At 34.8% G+C, this 16,404-nt stretch overlaps 1 protein-coding gene across 1 annotated transcript in view; it reads left to right on the top strand.

Moving 5' to 3' along the window:
• The window catches only part of LOC126484896 (dynein axonemal heavy chain 10), a 1,141,797-nt gene that overhangs the window by 210,895 nt on the left and 914,498 nt on the right, over positions 1–16,404 (top strand). The window lies entirely within an intron of this gene.

Here is a 16,404-nt window from a genome sequence, read left to right on the forward strand (position 1 = left end):
GATCCTCTACTTGCAGATAAATGACATTATTTGCTAGTACCTTTACCATTTTTTGTGCCCTCTTATACTGGGAAAGTAAACTTGCAATTCTACTTATAACCTTTCTTCATCAGATAGTCCTATTAGAAGTTGAGGTAAAGCACCCAGTATTACATTTTATGAATTTTTAACATATCAAATTTCAAAATTGAACTGTTGTAGGAACAAAAACCATCACATTAATCTGTGAAGTAGTAGCCTACTTGTCATTAGAAATGACAAATGTTTGATGATACATTTATATAATTGTTTCATGCCCTTCTAAAAGATACTGGAAGTTTAAAGCTTCATATTACAGCCAATGCTTCATTTTCAGTGATTATATAATTATGTTCATGTTCATTAAGGCATCTACTGGCAAATACAGCATTGTAATGTTTTTCATCGTCATTTAGCCCTTCCTGAAAGATTTTACAGCCCAATCCAATATCTGATGCATCAGTAAACATTTTAAATACTTCTCCAAAATTAGTGTGGTTCAGGATATTTGCTCCACTCACGTCCACTTTAATGTTAGTGGAACATGGGACAGAGTGAAACAGTTAATCCAAATGTAGTTGTAAATTCACTTTTATTTATTTAATTGACATTGTAATACATAGGATGAATAGATACTTGTTTGCACATTGTAGAACACAACTTCTACAGCTGAGAAATTTTTCCTAGTAACTGTAATTATAATTTGAAATCAACATTTACATTTGTTTCAATATGCCCCATGTATGGGGTACACTGAAAGAAGTGATGGGCACAGTGATAACAAACATTTGTAACATTTCAACTTGTATCATTTATCTCTTTTTTTTTTTTTAAACCAAAAACACATTACTATAATAATTATTGGACATTATTATTTTAAAAAATTATACTCTTAACTACACTCTTAACCCTTAAATTGTGTAGGCTACTTAGGCTCTATATATAAAAACTTGAATGTTTCACAATACTAGAATAAGAATGTCCACAGCTACCAAATAAATACAACACTTCAATAAATTTGCAAAAACATTCATTGAAATTTATACCATACTTGTAGAAGAAAAGTCAATTTCAAATGATAAGGGGCTCTTGAATCTTTTTGTTGTCCACATTGAATAGGTTTTGGGAGAAGCAGTTTTATTTGGGTGTGGTGCACTGATGTTATGTCATCAACTTGTGGTTTTTGAATTGAATTCTCCTTTTGTTTGCTGGTCCTAAAAAGGCTTACTTCATAGTCTTTCTCTTTGGTTACAACATTAATGTAAAATTTCTTCCTGCTGGAGGTTTCAAATTGCACCAAAAAATAATCCTCTGCTTTTGGATCCCTCTCCAGATCCTCAAACTCATCTGGCTTTAATTATGTCATTAGTTCTTCATGCATTTCTTCATCATTGTCAGAATCATCTAGGATAATTGCATCAGTGTTGTCATTGCTAGAATCTGAATCATGCTGTTTTCTATTTGCAAAAAGTGACCTCTTCACTTGCAATTTCTTTTTTTTTTTTTTTTTTTTTTTTTTTTTTTTTTGCATTAAGTTATCTTGTCATGCTTTCATTTCTGGTGTGCTGGTAGTAACGATACTTTTCCCCTTCCTGCAGCCACATCTTTTGTTTTTCCTTTCATCAGCCTTATGGTAAGCATTGACATTTTCAGGAGAATATTTGAACACTTGTGAAATTTCCTTAGATGAGGTGGGTTCATTTGCACATGAAGCCTCCTGTTAGAGTTCATTTTCCATCAACAATAACTCCTGTTCACCAAAGCTTCAAAAGAACAGTCAGTAACATAACTACCCAGGAAGTCTGCTCCTGTGAAAACATGTCTATGAAAAATTAAACTTGCTGATATGTGAACTGGTGCTATCCTAGTGGTTGGTGTCATTTCCTTTCTGATGAGCTACATTTACACAGCTCGCATTATAAATTGAGACTGTATGACCAGAATGTTCCATAAGCCAATTGCCAACAGCAGAATTATAAAATGTCTTAAACAACTTAAAAATACCAATATTTAGAGGTTGCAACTTATTGGTGGAAACTTATGAACTGTGACTCCATTGTTCTTTGCTGCTTCTAACACTTTGATAAATGACTTTCTTGGTTATAACAGAGAATTAATTAAAGTTGGTTCCCCTTTTGAAATTGTAGAATGTTTAATAAAGTGCTTCACCACATGTATGAAGAGCTCAGCTGTCAACCAGCCAGAACTGTTAGCTAGCCCTAGAGTTCAGGAGGGGCATGGTCAGTCATAAAAGGTTTGAAGTAAACCCTAGGGAAAATAATCACAGATGGAATTGTGTTGCCATTAACAGAAACAATGCAACACATTGTCACAGATGTTCCTTTTTCTGCACTCATGCTCTTACTAACTTGTTTTACACCTTTTTCTGCAACTACTTTTTGAGGTTTTTGTACCATACTGGTGCAAATTTCATCTGGATTAAATGCTCTGAATCCAGTTGCAAGCTCAGGGCAACCTTTATAAAGTGACTGGATTACTGAAAAATGTCACACCATTTGATTTGTTAAATGAAGTGGCCTTAGACAGGCTACATCCCTCTGGTGTGTGAATACTTAATTTTGAATTCTTTGCCAAAAATCCTCTAAACCAATCAGCACTCACTGTCTTCTACTCATCACAATTTGAAGGGTGGTGACTTTCAAGAGCAACCGCCATTTCATAGGTTAACTTCCACACTGTTCAGTTGAAAGACCATAGAAGATTTCTTAAGATTGTAGAATGTACTCTCCATATATCTTCTCCCATTCAACATAAATCTCTTTTCTACTTCATAATTGAGTCTACACTTCAGTTCTCCCTGTTCATCATCGTAGATTTCTGACTTACATACACATCTGAAAAAGAGTTGGATACTTCACACCTTTCATTACAGCAGCTGCATGAATACTCATTCTGCTCTGGATAAATTTGACAGCTTCTTTCATCGAATCTTTGGAAGATGAACCAATGTTTGTAGTTCTTTTGTAATTATGACACATTTTTCGTATCTAAATAAATAAATAAGACATTTTTAGCATCAAAGGTCACAGTAGGGACATAAATATACTTTAATGTGGTAAAATTACTTTTAAGAAATCTTTGTTTGGCAATAATAATGTATTTTTAAATCATATGGGTGCAGACTGAAATGTTTCACTGTGCCTCAATGATTCATGTTTCAATGTGCCCCACATACCCGAATAACCAACACCATGTTTTGACTTAAAAACTAATTGATTAACATTAATTTTACTTACCTGTGTCTGTACTGCAGACAATGTTGTTTTCAAATATATAACACATTACTCTATAAACACCAGTAAAATTATGCAATGCAGATTATCAGAAAATGTGCAAAATTTACTATCTACCAGGAAAAAACACTCTGACCCAACATGGCTCTACTCAATGGCAGCCATTTTGAAACTAAATCAATAGCAGGTAGTTAACTCACGTTTTACTCAATAATAGTGCCACTAGTCAGATTCAAAAATTTTGTGGAAAAACCGTTTTGTTTTACTGTGCCCCATGTTTCACTGTACCCCATGTTCCCCTGCTCTGTGCCTCCTCTTTCAAACATATGTTATTTCAAACCAAGATCTCTTAATGTAAGTTTTAAATTATTCTCAACTTTTTTTCTCAAGTTTTCTGCACGACCATTTAATTGTTCATTTAAACTGTCCAGTTTATGATTAAACTCTCTACTTTAATGGAATATGTGCCAGCATAATTATTTGTTTAAATCTATTATTAGATTTTTAATTTCATGTAAGATATTACTGACTATGTTTAATCTTACTGAAGTGATTAAATTTTAAGAAGGAACTACTTAGTTTTCTCTCTTTTTGCTATTCTTTCGCTGATATAGTTTCACAAACACACTCACTAGTAGTTCCATTGGACTTTGTTCACCTGTACAATCACCCAGCTTGTGCTCATTGTCAGCATCAGCATTATCTGCTACCATATTGGCAAATTTGGCTGCATCAGTCTGCTACTGCATGTTGAAAATCTGTGTTCACTATCCAAGCAACAACTGGCAGTGGTGTGTGTGTGCGTTTGTGTGTGTGTGTGTGTGTGTGTGTGTGTGTGTGTGTGTGTGTGTGTGTGTGTGTGTAGGCAACTGCAGCATCGGTTGCTGACAGCTGTGGTGTTTTTGACCTCAAAGCCTAGGTGAAAGCAGTGAGTGGCCACCGAGAAACTGTGCTGCATTCTATGTAGGCATGACAACCAACAAGCTGTCTGTCCGCATGATCGGCCACTGACAAACTGTGGTCAAAAAACAATTGGACCACCCTGTTGCTGAACATGCTGCCAAACATGATATCCTTGATTTCAATGACTGCCTTGCAGCCTGTGGCATATGGATCCTTCCCACCAACACCAGCTTTTCTGAATTGCGCAGTTGGGAACTTTCCCTCCAATACATCCTACATTCCCGTAACCCTCCTGGCCTCAACCTTCGTTAGTCACTGTCCTCACCCATCCAGCCCCTCCCTGTTCCCATTCCAGCACTACACAGCCATCATTTCACTGCCACACCGAGTCTTTTAATTTCTTTAATTTTTATTTCTATTTCTCTCCTTTCTGCTACTTACCCCCTCCCCCCTTTCTCTCCTACCCAACGTCTAAACTGCAACACTTTACTGTCCGCCACTCCCACCATACTATCCCTCCCCCTCCCCGCCCCAGCCTCCTCCTTACCCCCACCCAGTCGCCACTCCCATCATGCACTGGTGCTGCTGCTTGCAGTGTAGTTTCAGCTCTCTGAGACTGCAGATGTGTGTGCAAGTTGCTTTTGTATGAGAGTATGTGTGTGCTCATTTGTATGTGTGTCTACTGCTGACAAAGGCCTTAATGGCCGAAAGCTGTGATTGTGTGAATCTTTTTATTGTGCCTATCGCCGCTCAGCATCTGTGCTATATGGTGAGTAGCAACTTTCCTTCTCTCATATTGTTACATTCCATCCTGGATTTTCCATTGTTTGATTAGTTTGCACCGTGTAGTACAGGTAAAACCATCTCTGTTATGAATTAACTAATGGAGTTTTGTTTCAGTATGGTGGTTACAAAAGCCTTGTTGTATCATATCTAAAACCAAAAAGGATATTTACATATCACTTTGAAATATTCAAGAAAATGTCAAATTACAACGTACTTTCTCATAGCTTAGTGGTGGAGCAACCCATCAAAACCCATGCAAAGGATTATTAATCAGTTCATACAAATTATTACATTGCTTTAGAATAAAATTAACAAATTAAAAAGATTTGTTGAAGATTTTGAAGATTGTCTTGATAAAATACATTATCTGAAATTGAAATTCATCAGAAGCTGAAACCTAGTGTAGTCACTCATATTATAGTGGTTGTGTGAGCCACTAAATATTTAATATAACAGACATGAAGAATTTACAGACAATTTTTATAAACATCTGTTAACATCATAGTAAAATAATGAACCTGACAAGACTGATTTACTCAGGCATATTTAATAAAACATGCAAATGCCCCCTATTGATCTAAAAGTTCATACATAAACATATAGTGTAGTTGCAACTGCGTTATGGTGTTTGCTGAAAGATGATAAAACAATCTGCCATTATACCTATTCTCTAAGCTAAAATTGAATATTAATTTACTTGTTTGGTGGTAAACTAGATATCACATTGGACAGTACCAACCAAGTGGAAGACAACATATGAATAAATTATAACTGTATTGTGAATTAATTATAGCCATATTGTAAATTGTAACTCTATTTCATCTTAATTATAACCATATTGTAAATTGTAACTCTATTTTATCAAGACATTCTTCAACAAATCTTTTAATTTTTATTTTGAAAGTGATGTAATAGTTTTGTATAAGATAGGTATGTTAACTGATTAATAATCCTTTGCATATGTTTTGATTGATTGCTCCACCACTAAGATATGAGAAAGTATGTTTAATTCGGCATTTCTCGATTATTTCAAAGTAAATATCCTTTTTGATTTTAGGTATCATATAACAAGGCTTTTTAACTACTGTACTGGAACAAAACTATGTTAGTTAATTCATAATATAGAGGCCATTACTTGTACTACATGATGTAAACTAAGGCTGTTGTACTTGCTGTAAACAAAACCTCAGTGTCTTTCTGCCTACCAGTATACGCCTGTAAGAGCATATGGTGATGTGAACTGCCATGAGTCTGTTTAATCATAACACAAATGGTATGTTGACAAGGGTGGATAGCTGTTATTGAATAACATGGTGTTTACTTATGTTCTATTTATAGTAAATTAATTTTGATCCTGTAATTTTTCCTTGTATTTTACCACTGAAGATGGCTATTCATAGCCAAAATCTAGATTACCAAACATAATAAAAACTAATGGGATTGTAACTGACTGCTATGTGCCTCTCCTTCCCTACAATCTATAGTTGCTGTGCACAGTGGTTTATGATGGAATCAAAGTTGCTTCCTCTTTAGGATATTACAACTGGATGTGTTTGTTTGTAAACGTAACATCTGAGGTAACATCTGAGATTTTCTTTCAAATAACAAGCCCATTTTGTGTGAATGTAGCTACCAAGAAAAAATGTAATTGTTTTTTTCTCACCACTAATGTGGTCCAGTTATCTTTGCTGATGTACAGTGTAAGACAAAAGTCCTGGTACACGCTGCTATGCCAAAAACCCTGCTGGAGAGGGGAAACCTAAACTGAATTGTGAACAAGACAAGATGGCACAGAGTAAAATTGTAACATATTCAAAGCTCACGAAAACTGATATAAATACAAGGCTATTATGTGCGAAATGTGTAAAAAATGTTGGCGATAAAGACAATCTGTGCTACTCATGTGCTGTAAAAGTAAATAACTGTAAAGGTATGAACTGTGTTTTGGTGCCCATGGAGATCACAAACTCGTAACAGAGTCAGCATCGAAAAACAAAATAATTAAAGTGTTGCAAGAGGATAGAAACGTTCTGTTAGTGAGAATCAGTGAGTTAGAACAAGAACCAAGCAAATATGTAAGCAGTGAAAAGTGGTGTACTGTAAAAAGTGCGCCGAACACACACAATTTAAAATCACAACTAAAGATGCACTTGTGTTATAATGTGTCTGCAATGCCAACAGTATCCAGAAAAAGTGCGACTAAACAAGTAAGTGCACTTTCAGATAAAGAAACTGTTCTGATGTCAGCTGGTAAAAAGCCAGTGCAATGTGTAAGTGTAACTGAAGGCAGTGTTTACACAGCAATCAGCTAAAATGAAACAATGTTATGGGTTAAGGAATGCAGTATGGAATCCAAAAGTTATAATAGTGAGTGACAACCAAGGCAGGTACTGCAGAAACATTCTGGAGAAAGAACTAGACACAAAATATGACATTCAGAGTTTTATTAAACCAAATGCTCCTGTCCGTAAAGTTTTTAATCAAATTGACAAATTAGCAAAAGACTTGAATGCGAGTGATACTCTTACATTAATGTGAGTTGAACGATACTGAAGGCTCCTACAACAACGTTGTGAAAAGCATTGACAACGTCTTACCAAGTGTTCTCGAACTCAGTAACAAGACAAATGTCATTTTGCATCCAATTCCCAAAAGATTCAACAAAGAATATATAAACAAAAAAAATCGACATGGTTAATCATCATTTAGTGCAAACAGTGAACTGTTCAGACTCTTGCAACAAAAGTAAAATATCCATAAACATTGAAATGGAAAGACTGTCTCATGATAAATTCACATGTCATGGATTCCACTTGAACAGACAGGGGAAGGAGCAAGTATGCAACAGACTGCCTTTGTTAATTCAAATTAACAATCGTACAAACCAGATGCATTTATCTCTGAATTGACCAGTCTACCTGAAGACATCAGTGTTTCACCAAAATGAATACAATGTGAAAACCAGTACAATACAAGTGCCTAAAATTAAACAAATGGTACTTGACAAGTAGATTACCATTAGAAGCACCACAGCACATGAAAGGCAGGGTCCAGAATCCAGGGAACCAGCTAGCAAGAAGACACCGCCCACACCACAAAACAAGGAGGAATTTTTACGACTAACAATACTAGATGTAAAAAAGAGGTAAGTGGTCAAGCAAGACACAATATAGTCCCTGCTTCATACTTTTAATTGTTCCACCAGAATGTTCAGTCTTTTTCCAATAAACTGAATGGAATAGAAATCTTGTTAAATGATATGAGTGATATTTCTGTTTTATGCTTTACTGAGCACTGGCTAAATAAAGGCATGATAGCACTAGCACACCTACCTCAGTTTAAACTAGCTGCCACATTTTGTAGAGCAGTACTCAGACATGGTGGTAGGTACATATATGTTTGAGAAGATATAGACTTCACTAACATAACCAGATTTGACAGATTATCTAAAGAAAGAGACATAGAACTCTCAATAGTAGAATTGCCAACATGAAATTCTGTAATCATCTGTGTATATAGGTCACCAGATGGTGATAAAAAAGTTTTTTATAATCATATGGAAGAGCTGTTAGACGATTTTAACACCCTAGAAAATATATATTTCAATGTTGATTTCTCCAAACCCAGTAAATTTAAAAATGAAATCAAAGACTTACTGAAGTCCTTTTACCTAAAACCAACTATAACTAACCCAACTTGTATAGCCACTACTTCGGCAACAACCATAGATCAGGTGTTTGTAAATACAGATAAATATATCTGCAACACACAGACTGCAAACACTGGTTTTAGTGATCACAATGCCCAAATACTAACAATCACTATTCCATGAAACACAAAAGCCCCGAAAAGTAGAGCTATTGTCAAGAAGTTTAATAATGAAACCATAAATTACTTTTGTTCTCTCTTGAGAAGAGAAATCTGGACGGATGTTTACAGTTCAAACAACACAGATGCCAAGTTTGATAAATTTATGGCCATGGACAAACATTTTTTTGAAATAGCTCTTCCTAAACAAACATCACTTATAAATTCTGTACACAAACCATATAAATGGATCACAACAAGAACTTATATGAATACTAAAAGTAGACCACAAATTCTGTATTTATCAACTACTTTAAACAATGTTAACAAATATGTAGACAAGTTATAACAAAAGCAAAGAAAATGGAAAATGACAAACAAATAAAAAATTCCAGGAATGAGACTAAAGCAACCTGGAGTATCATAAAAAGAGAAACAGATAATACATCATTAGCCCACAAAAATATAGAACTTCATAAAAATAAAATGATCAACCCCACAGTGGTGGCTAATAAATTTAATAACTGCTTTTCTAATGTAGCACACCACCTGATTACCAAACATTACAACTTGCAACCAGACCACAATACACTCCAGTCAGATAGAAAAATTCGTACAAGAACGCTATTCATGTCTCCTACAACACCTGAGGAATTATCTGTCATTATAAAAAGGTTACCCAATAACTATTCAGCAGGTACTGATGAAATACCAGATATTGTCATCAAAGCAAGTGTAACATCTGTCATAGAACCATTAATGGATATTTTCAATTCATAATTTGTTATGGTTTATTCCCAAAAAATCTAAAATGGCAAAAGTGACACCACTGTACAAGAAAGGGGACATACATGAAGCTGCAAACTATAGACTGGTATCAGTATTGTCAGGCTTTGGCAAAATTCTTGAAAAACTATTTCTTAGAAGGCTGACTGCCTTTCTAAATAAAGAAAACAAAATAAGAGATGCGCAACACGCATTCAGAACTGGTAGATCAACACAGTCAGCTATTTATACTTTCTTAAATGAAATTCTAACTGCACTAGATAATAAGCAACATGTGTCTGCCATATTTCTTGACCTTAGTAAAGCCTTCGATGTAATTGATCATAATACTCTGTTGCAGAAGCTAGGTAATTATGGAATACGAGGTCTGCCAAACAAGTGGATACATTCATACCTTCATGACCGTCAACAGATCACTCAAATAAAATAAAAAGACATAAAAACAAAACAAAAATTGTAATTTTTACAGTAATTCACAAAACACTACATATGGAGTTCCTCAAGGGTCAGTCCTTGGGCCAATTCTTTTCATTCTTTATATTAATGATTTGTCGGAAAAGATAACAAAAGGGACAACAGCACTTTTTTCAGATGACACAAATATCCTAATCAAATCATGTGATGAGGAAAGCCTACAAAAAACAGCTACTGGTATGATACGAAATTTAACACAATGGTTCAGAACAAACAAGCTAATAATAAATAATGAAAAAACAGTGATAGTCAATTTCCACAATTCACAGAAACTACATCCTGCATGACCGATTTTTAAAATTTATGAAAAACTGTGTCATCTGTGAGTGACACAAGATTTTTAGGTATACATATTCAGCAAAACCTAAAATGGGAGACACATCTTCATCATGTAAATAAAAAGTTAAACATACTTACGCATGCAGTGAGAATCCTCTCACAAAACACAAGTCATGCATCAGTGATCACAATTTACCATGGCAGTATTCAGTCACTGCTGATGTACGGCATTATCTTTTTGGGGGAACTCCGTAGGTACAAACAAAACATTTAGGCTACAGAAAAAGATTGTTAGAATAATAAACCATGCTAAGTACAGAGACTCCTGTAGACCAATATTTAAAAATCTCAATATACTGCCTCTTCCTTGAGTATATATGTATGAAATACTAAATTTCACAAAAGGAAGTATTTTAAAAGATGGATATATATTCAAGTATAACTGTGATTACCACCCTCATGATACTAGGCAGAAGCATTATTTGCATGTCAATACAGTAAGTACAAACATTTGTTAGAGAGGAATGTATCATACTGGCATAATGCTATACAATCACATGCCATCCTATTTGAAACAGATGCAAAATTTACAAAAGTTTAAAGTGAGACTGAAAGAGTACTGGCTTGACCACTGCTTCTATTCTGTTTCCGAATTTTTAGAGTACCAGAAAAGTGTAGTGTAACTGCTCAAATATCATTTTATTTCATTATATTAATTTTGTCAACAATATTCAACATGTACTGAGTAATTTTTATTTATTTATCTTTTCAAAATAACAATATGTATGATGTTGTATATATATTGTACCAACCTGACTTGTCCTACATCATTTGTACAAAATATCTAACTAAACACGATTTACAGGACCAATAAAGAAATACAAATACAAATACAAATTTTCCAGTAAGGTATGTGTGATGTTGTCTATCTTTTACGAAATGTACTGAACATGGGCACCATCTTGAAATTGAACATCTTGAATTTAAGTCAGTTTTTTTAAATGGAAAGTGGGAAGTGTGATATATCATTTAACATCAGTATTTTCTGATGAGTTCATTCCTGTAAAAAGATTCTAAGGAGCAGTTATGATTCAAAAGTTACAACACATTTTGTTTGGGATTACAGGCTGGATTGTTCTCTGTAAAGGACAGTCATTTAATGTGTTCAATATAGTGTCACTCTCAGTCAAAGCACATGTGAAGGTGCAGAATCCAGCTGTCTTGCATTTGCTGAAGGATTTCCACAGAATTGCTGCCACACGCTTCTTCAATGCATTGCTCGAGATTATGTGTGGATCTTATTTTCTCTGTATATATGAGTTTGCTTTAAATGACTCTACAGATAAAAGTTAATTGGTGTGGGATCAAGTGACCTGAGCAGCTATTCCACAGAAAAAGTCAGCCAATCCAATAGCCAGGCAACTGACCATCTAACCACTGACAAACAAGTGCTCCATAGTGTGGTGGAGCCCCATCCTGTTGAAAGTAAGAGGGAAAGCTGTGATCTTTATTCAGAATTGAGGCAAACACCACTTCTTGCAGCATTTCCAGATATTGTTGACGTTTAGTTTCTGATCAATGAAAATGGGTCCAGTTACATTCACACACCACACCATCTACCTCGGAAGGTTCCATCCTGTGTGGATTCTGGTCACTCCTGTATCTGTGATTGTGATGGACTCAAAACACCAAGCAAACATTCCTGAAGGATGTGTGGAGAGGGGACAATGGTGGCTGAAGAGAATGATAGCAGACTGTAAGTGAGAAAGGAAGAGAGAGTGGCAATGAGAAAAAAAAGAATGGGACAAAGACAGTGGCAGTGGGTCAGAGAGACAGTGAAAGGAAAAGGAGACAGTGGTAAGGAAGAAGACAGTGGTAAGAAAGAGCAAAAGAAGTAGATGAAGACAGTGATAGTGGAAGAGACATCAGGACAAAAATCCAATGGGAGAACAAGGGAGACAGTGGGAGGGACATATATAAGCAGTGGCAGTGAGAGTGATGCTGAGTATGGAAGCTTCACTACAAAGGGAGACTGATGTGATATTTCCCAAAGAAATGTAGTCAGAATAGAGATGGAATGCTAGATTGCATTGTACCTCAGAATACAATAGTTCTGAGGTGGGGGAATCAAAGGCTGAAACAGGAGTGAAAATGATGGTGTTTAGTTTTAATTTAATATGTGATTTGAACAAACTCCCACTGTAGTTGATTCTCCATGTGTTAATATTATTATTCTGTTGTGACAGAGCTAGGCACGTAGAATGTCATAGGAGAGTAATAATTTGGGTTATGCACAGTTGACCCTGTTGAAAGGTAGTATAATGCAATGAAATATGTTGCAAAGCACAGTAATAATAATCTGTCAGTGAATAACAAACAAATTAGACTGTAGGTTCGAAAAGAAAGGATGCAAATTGTGTATGATAGCATGCTGATATGCCATAATTTTCACATCACCAGACTTGTGCTTCCCAGTGGAATTAGGTTGCTGAAAGATTTAACAAACTTGTAGAGGCAGTTAGTGATATTTAAGGTATATATTAATTATATAATATGTCATTTTAACTCAATAGTAAGATTATTATTCACAATCAGTTTAAAGATATAAATATGGTGGTCTTACATGCATTTAGACAGGAGGAGGAGTGGGGAGTAAGTAGGACTCTAAAGAACTTGATTTATTTATTTATTATTTATTTGTCCCATAGATCAAATCAGTACAATGGCCTGTACAACTGATATTGGATAAGTCAATACAAATATACAGTTTACAGTAGTCTAAAACAGTAAACAAGAACACAGAAGAATGATTATTTTACATTACCTACAAATTATGTTACCTAAAGTTACAGCTTTACAGAGAATTGTTACATGATGTGACAAAATTGACTTAATAACATTCAGCTTTGATACATTATCATGTACTAAGACAGTTTTGATTCCAAATATTCCTGGATGGTATAAAATCAGTCTTTTATTAAAAGAGATTTCACCGTCTGCTTGAATTTATTTATTCTTGGATTTCTTGTATAAAAGTTGGAAGATGGTTATATAATTTTATTCCCATGCACTTGACACCATCACTGTACTGTTTTGTTGAGTGGGGAAGTATTCTTAGAGAGGTTTTTGATCTTGTGTCATAATCATGGTAATCCATATTTTTGCTAATTTTGTTGATACTTTTTTTGGTAAAGAATAATAATTCTAGTATGTATTGGCATGGGAGGGGCAAAATATTTAGTTTCTTAAATAATGGTTTACAAGTGTCTCTTTGTTTTTTGAACATAAATGTTCTGACTATCTTCTTTTGCAGTTTGAATATCTTAATTGATTCAGAATTTTGGCCCCAGAAGATGACTCCGTAGTTAAGTACAGAGTGAAAGAGTGCATGGTACATTGTGGTTAGGATACTTGTGTTAGTGACGTTCTTTATTGATCTAATCATGAAGCATACTTTACTAAGTTTTGTGCTGGTAACGTCAATGTGCCTTTTCCATTTGAGTGTATCAGTAATAGTGACCCCCAAAAATTTTAATTCATTTTCAAGTTTAACATTTTTTTTTTTTCAGTGATATAGTTGGTGGTAATGGATTTCTGTTTTGGGCAATGTGGAAGGTTATTCCAATTCTCTTTTTTGCATTAAGAAGCAGCCTATTACTTGAGGTCATCGACTTATTTGATCTGTGGTCCTATCTATATTAGATTGGAGAATTTGTTCAGGCGCAGATATGAGTTTGTTTCATATGAAACGAGAATGAAATTAATCCATTGACTCTAATATGTCAAGATCAAGGATACACATTGCACAGTACTTAATTAATTGACAAAAATTAATTTATTATACTGGTTAAAATCATTTAGAACATTCTGTGTTCAAAGAATGAAAATATAGTCATGTGCCAAATTTTTTGGCGAGCAATGCAGAATTAGGACTGAGGCAGCTGGTTCTTCTCGTTTCTGGGAAAAGAGGACCATATTCACCTTTTTTGTGCTCTGACAGAAGCATTTTTGTAAGTGCAAAATTATGAATTTAATGCAAACTGCGAATCATTATACTGCTTTAAACTCTTATTGAGGTCTGATTGAATATTTGAGTCAATTTTTTCAGGCAGTACTAGATTATAGATAACTGCATCATCTGTGAGAAGTGTGTAGTTATTATTGATAATGTCAGTAAAATCGGTAATATAAAAAGTGAATAGCAAGAGACCAACACATTACCCTAGTGTGTGCACTGTTGCTACCGTTTTCAGTACTACACTATCATCACAATATAAAAATGGTTGTATGGCAAGCATTTCAAAAAATACATTGTTACTCTTAGAAATTGCCTTACTAAAATGTTCACACCCCCTGGGGGAGTCCTGAAGCTACTTCTACATCTGTTGATGTCTTTCCATCCAAAGTACCATACTGCACTCTCCCTATGAAGAAATCCTCACTCTGACAACACATTTCGCTTGATAACCCAAACCGTCATAATTTTGATAATGGTGCATATGTGCTACTGAGTCAAATGGCTTATGGAAGTCAGGAAACATTGCGTCTATGTGGATCTTGGTCCATTCAGGATGCTGTGTGTGTGTGTGTGTGTGTGTGTGTGTGTGTGTGTCCTTTGGACCGTATGAAGTAACAGTCTGGAGAAACTCAAATATATAGGAAACAAAAAGAGTGAGAACCAGTTTAAGTAGAATATGACATTAACTTGAAACTAACTTTGGCACCCAGGCATCAAATTAAGAAGAAATCTACTCAAAAACCTACAGGTTGATGTACAAATCAATATGTTTCAAAACAAGTTTAAAGAGTATCTAGTGGAAAATGAATGTTATAGCTTTGAAGATTACCTAATTACTACAATCTGTAAATAATGTTGTATATAACCATTAAGATATGTCACATGATGCCTGTTTTCTCATGTGCAAGCACAGATGGTTGGAAACAGAAGCGCATGTGCAAAAATCAGAGGAGACTGTATGCATTCACATCTTGCCTCCTTGTTTAGACAGTCAACTGTGCATCCACTTCTTTGCTGAGCACTTTATTTTGCATTTATTGTGATTAAATGCAATAGAAAACTGAAAACATGGAGGCAGCTGTCAGTGAAACAGTACTTAAATGACAGAGACATGAAATGTGAGGAATACAAAGTGACGGTGATGTTTTGTAGGCAAAATTAAGAAGATTGACACAGCAACATTTTGCTTTCCTGCATGGAAAACTGAGAACTTTTATCTCTTGACAAGATACTGTTATGCGTAATCCAATTTCTGCAGTGGTAAGGATGGGAATAGCATTTCAGCATAGGGCAATGGAAAGTTCATGTATCAGTTTGCCCTATTTATTTTGTTTTTCAAACCAAAGCATTTTAGTGATTACACCTGAAAGTAGGAAATACTTAAGGAATTTTCTTAGTGGTTATTTGGTGTATTGTTTTTTCCTGACACTACATTCAGAGATTATTAAATTTTCACCCCTGTAGGTAACATTAATTTTCCTTGTTACAAGACTTCATTCCATTTACAAGTTAAATTTCATTTAAAAAATTCTTTACTCAAATTCAGTTATAAAAGATAGTAAATTAGCATCCTTGGACACAACAAATTGGTGAATGTTGTAGACCCTAGATTCCAGTACAACAGAGGTAATGATTTACAAATTTGTATCTTTTCTATCATCTATGTCCTGAATTTCAACTTCTAGTAGTTGAGGAGCTCCAACTGTGATATATTGTTAGTAGTCCAGAAGTCAGGATCCTCAATTGTAGTGCTATTAAGTTTCCAAAGCATGAATATTCACCCACAGTTTTTACATACACTTTTCTTAAATTACTAGGCTGCTGTTTCTCTGTTTCCTGCTTCAAGGCTTGTATTATTCTTTAGAAAAAAATACTGATGACTTTTTCTCTTGTTTTTAATTTCTGCCTGGCCAGACCCATTCTTGGCACTTAGGACATTGCATCTCAAAGTTTTATTCAAATGATATTTAAAAGTGGAATTCCGTAGGACTTTGTTGTGTCCGTGATCATCTTTAAATTTCAGTATTTATTCTTTTGAGTCAACAGGCATCATTTCACCTAAATCTCTTTAAAGAATAA

Source organism: Schistocerca serialis, chromosome 6 (genome assembly GCF_023864345.2).
Source record: "Schistocerca serialis cubense isolate TAMUIC-IGC-003099 chromosome 6, iqSchSeri2.2, whole genome shotgun sequence".
Taxonomy (NCBI): Eukaryota; Metazoa; Arthropoda; class Insecta; order Orthoptera; family Acrididae; genus Schistocerca; species Schistocerca serialis.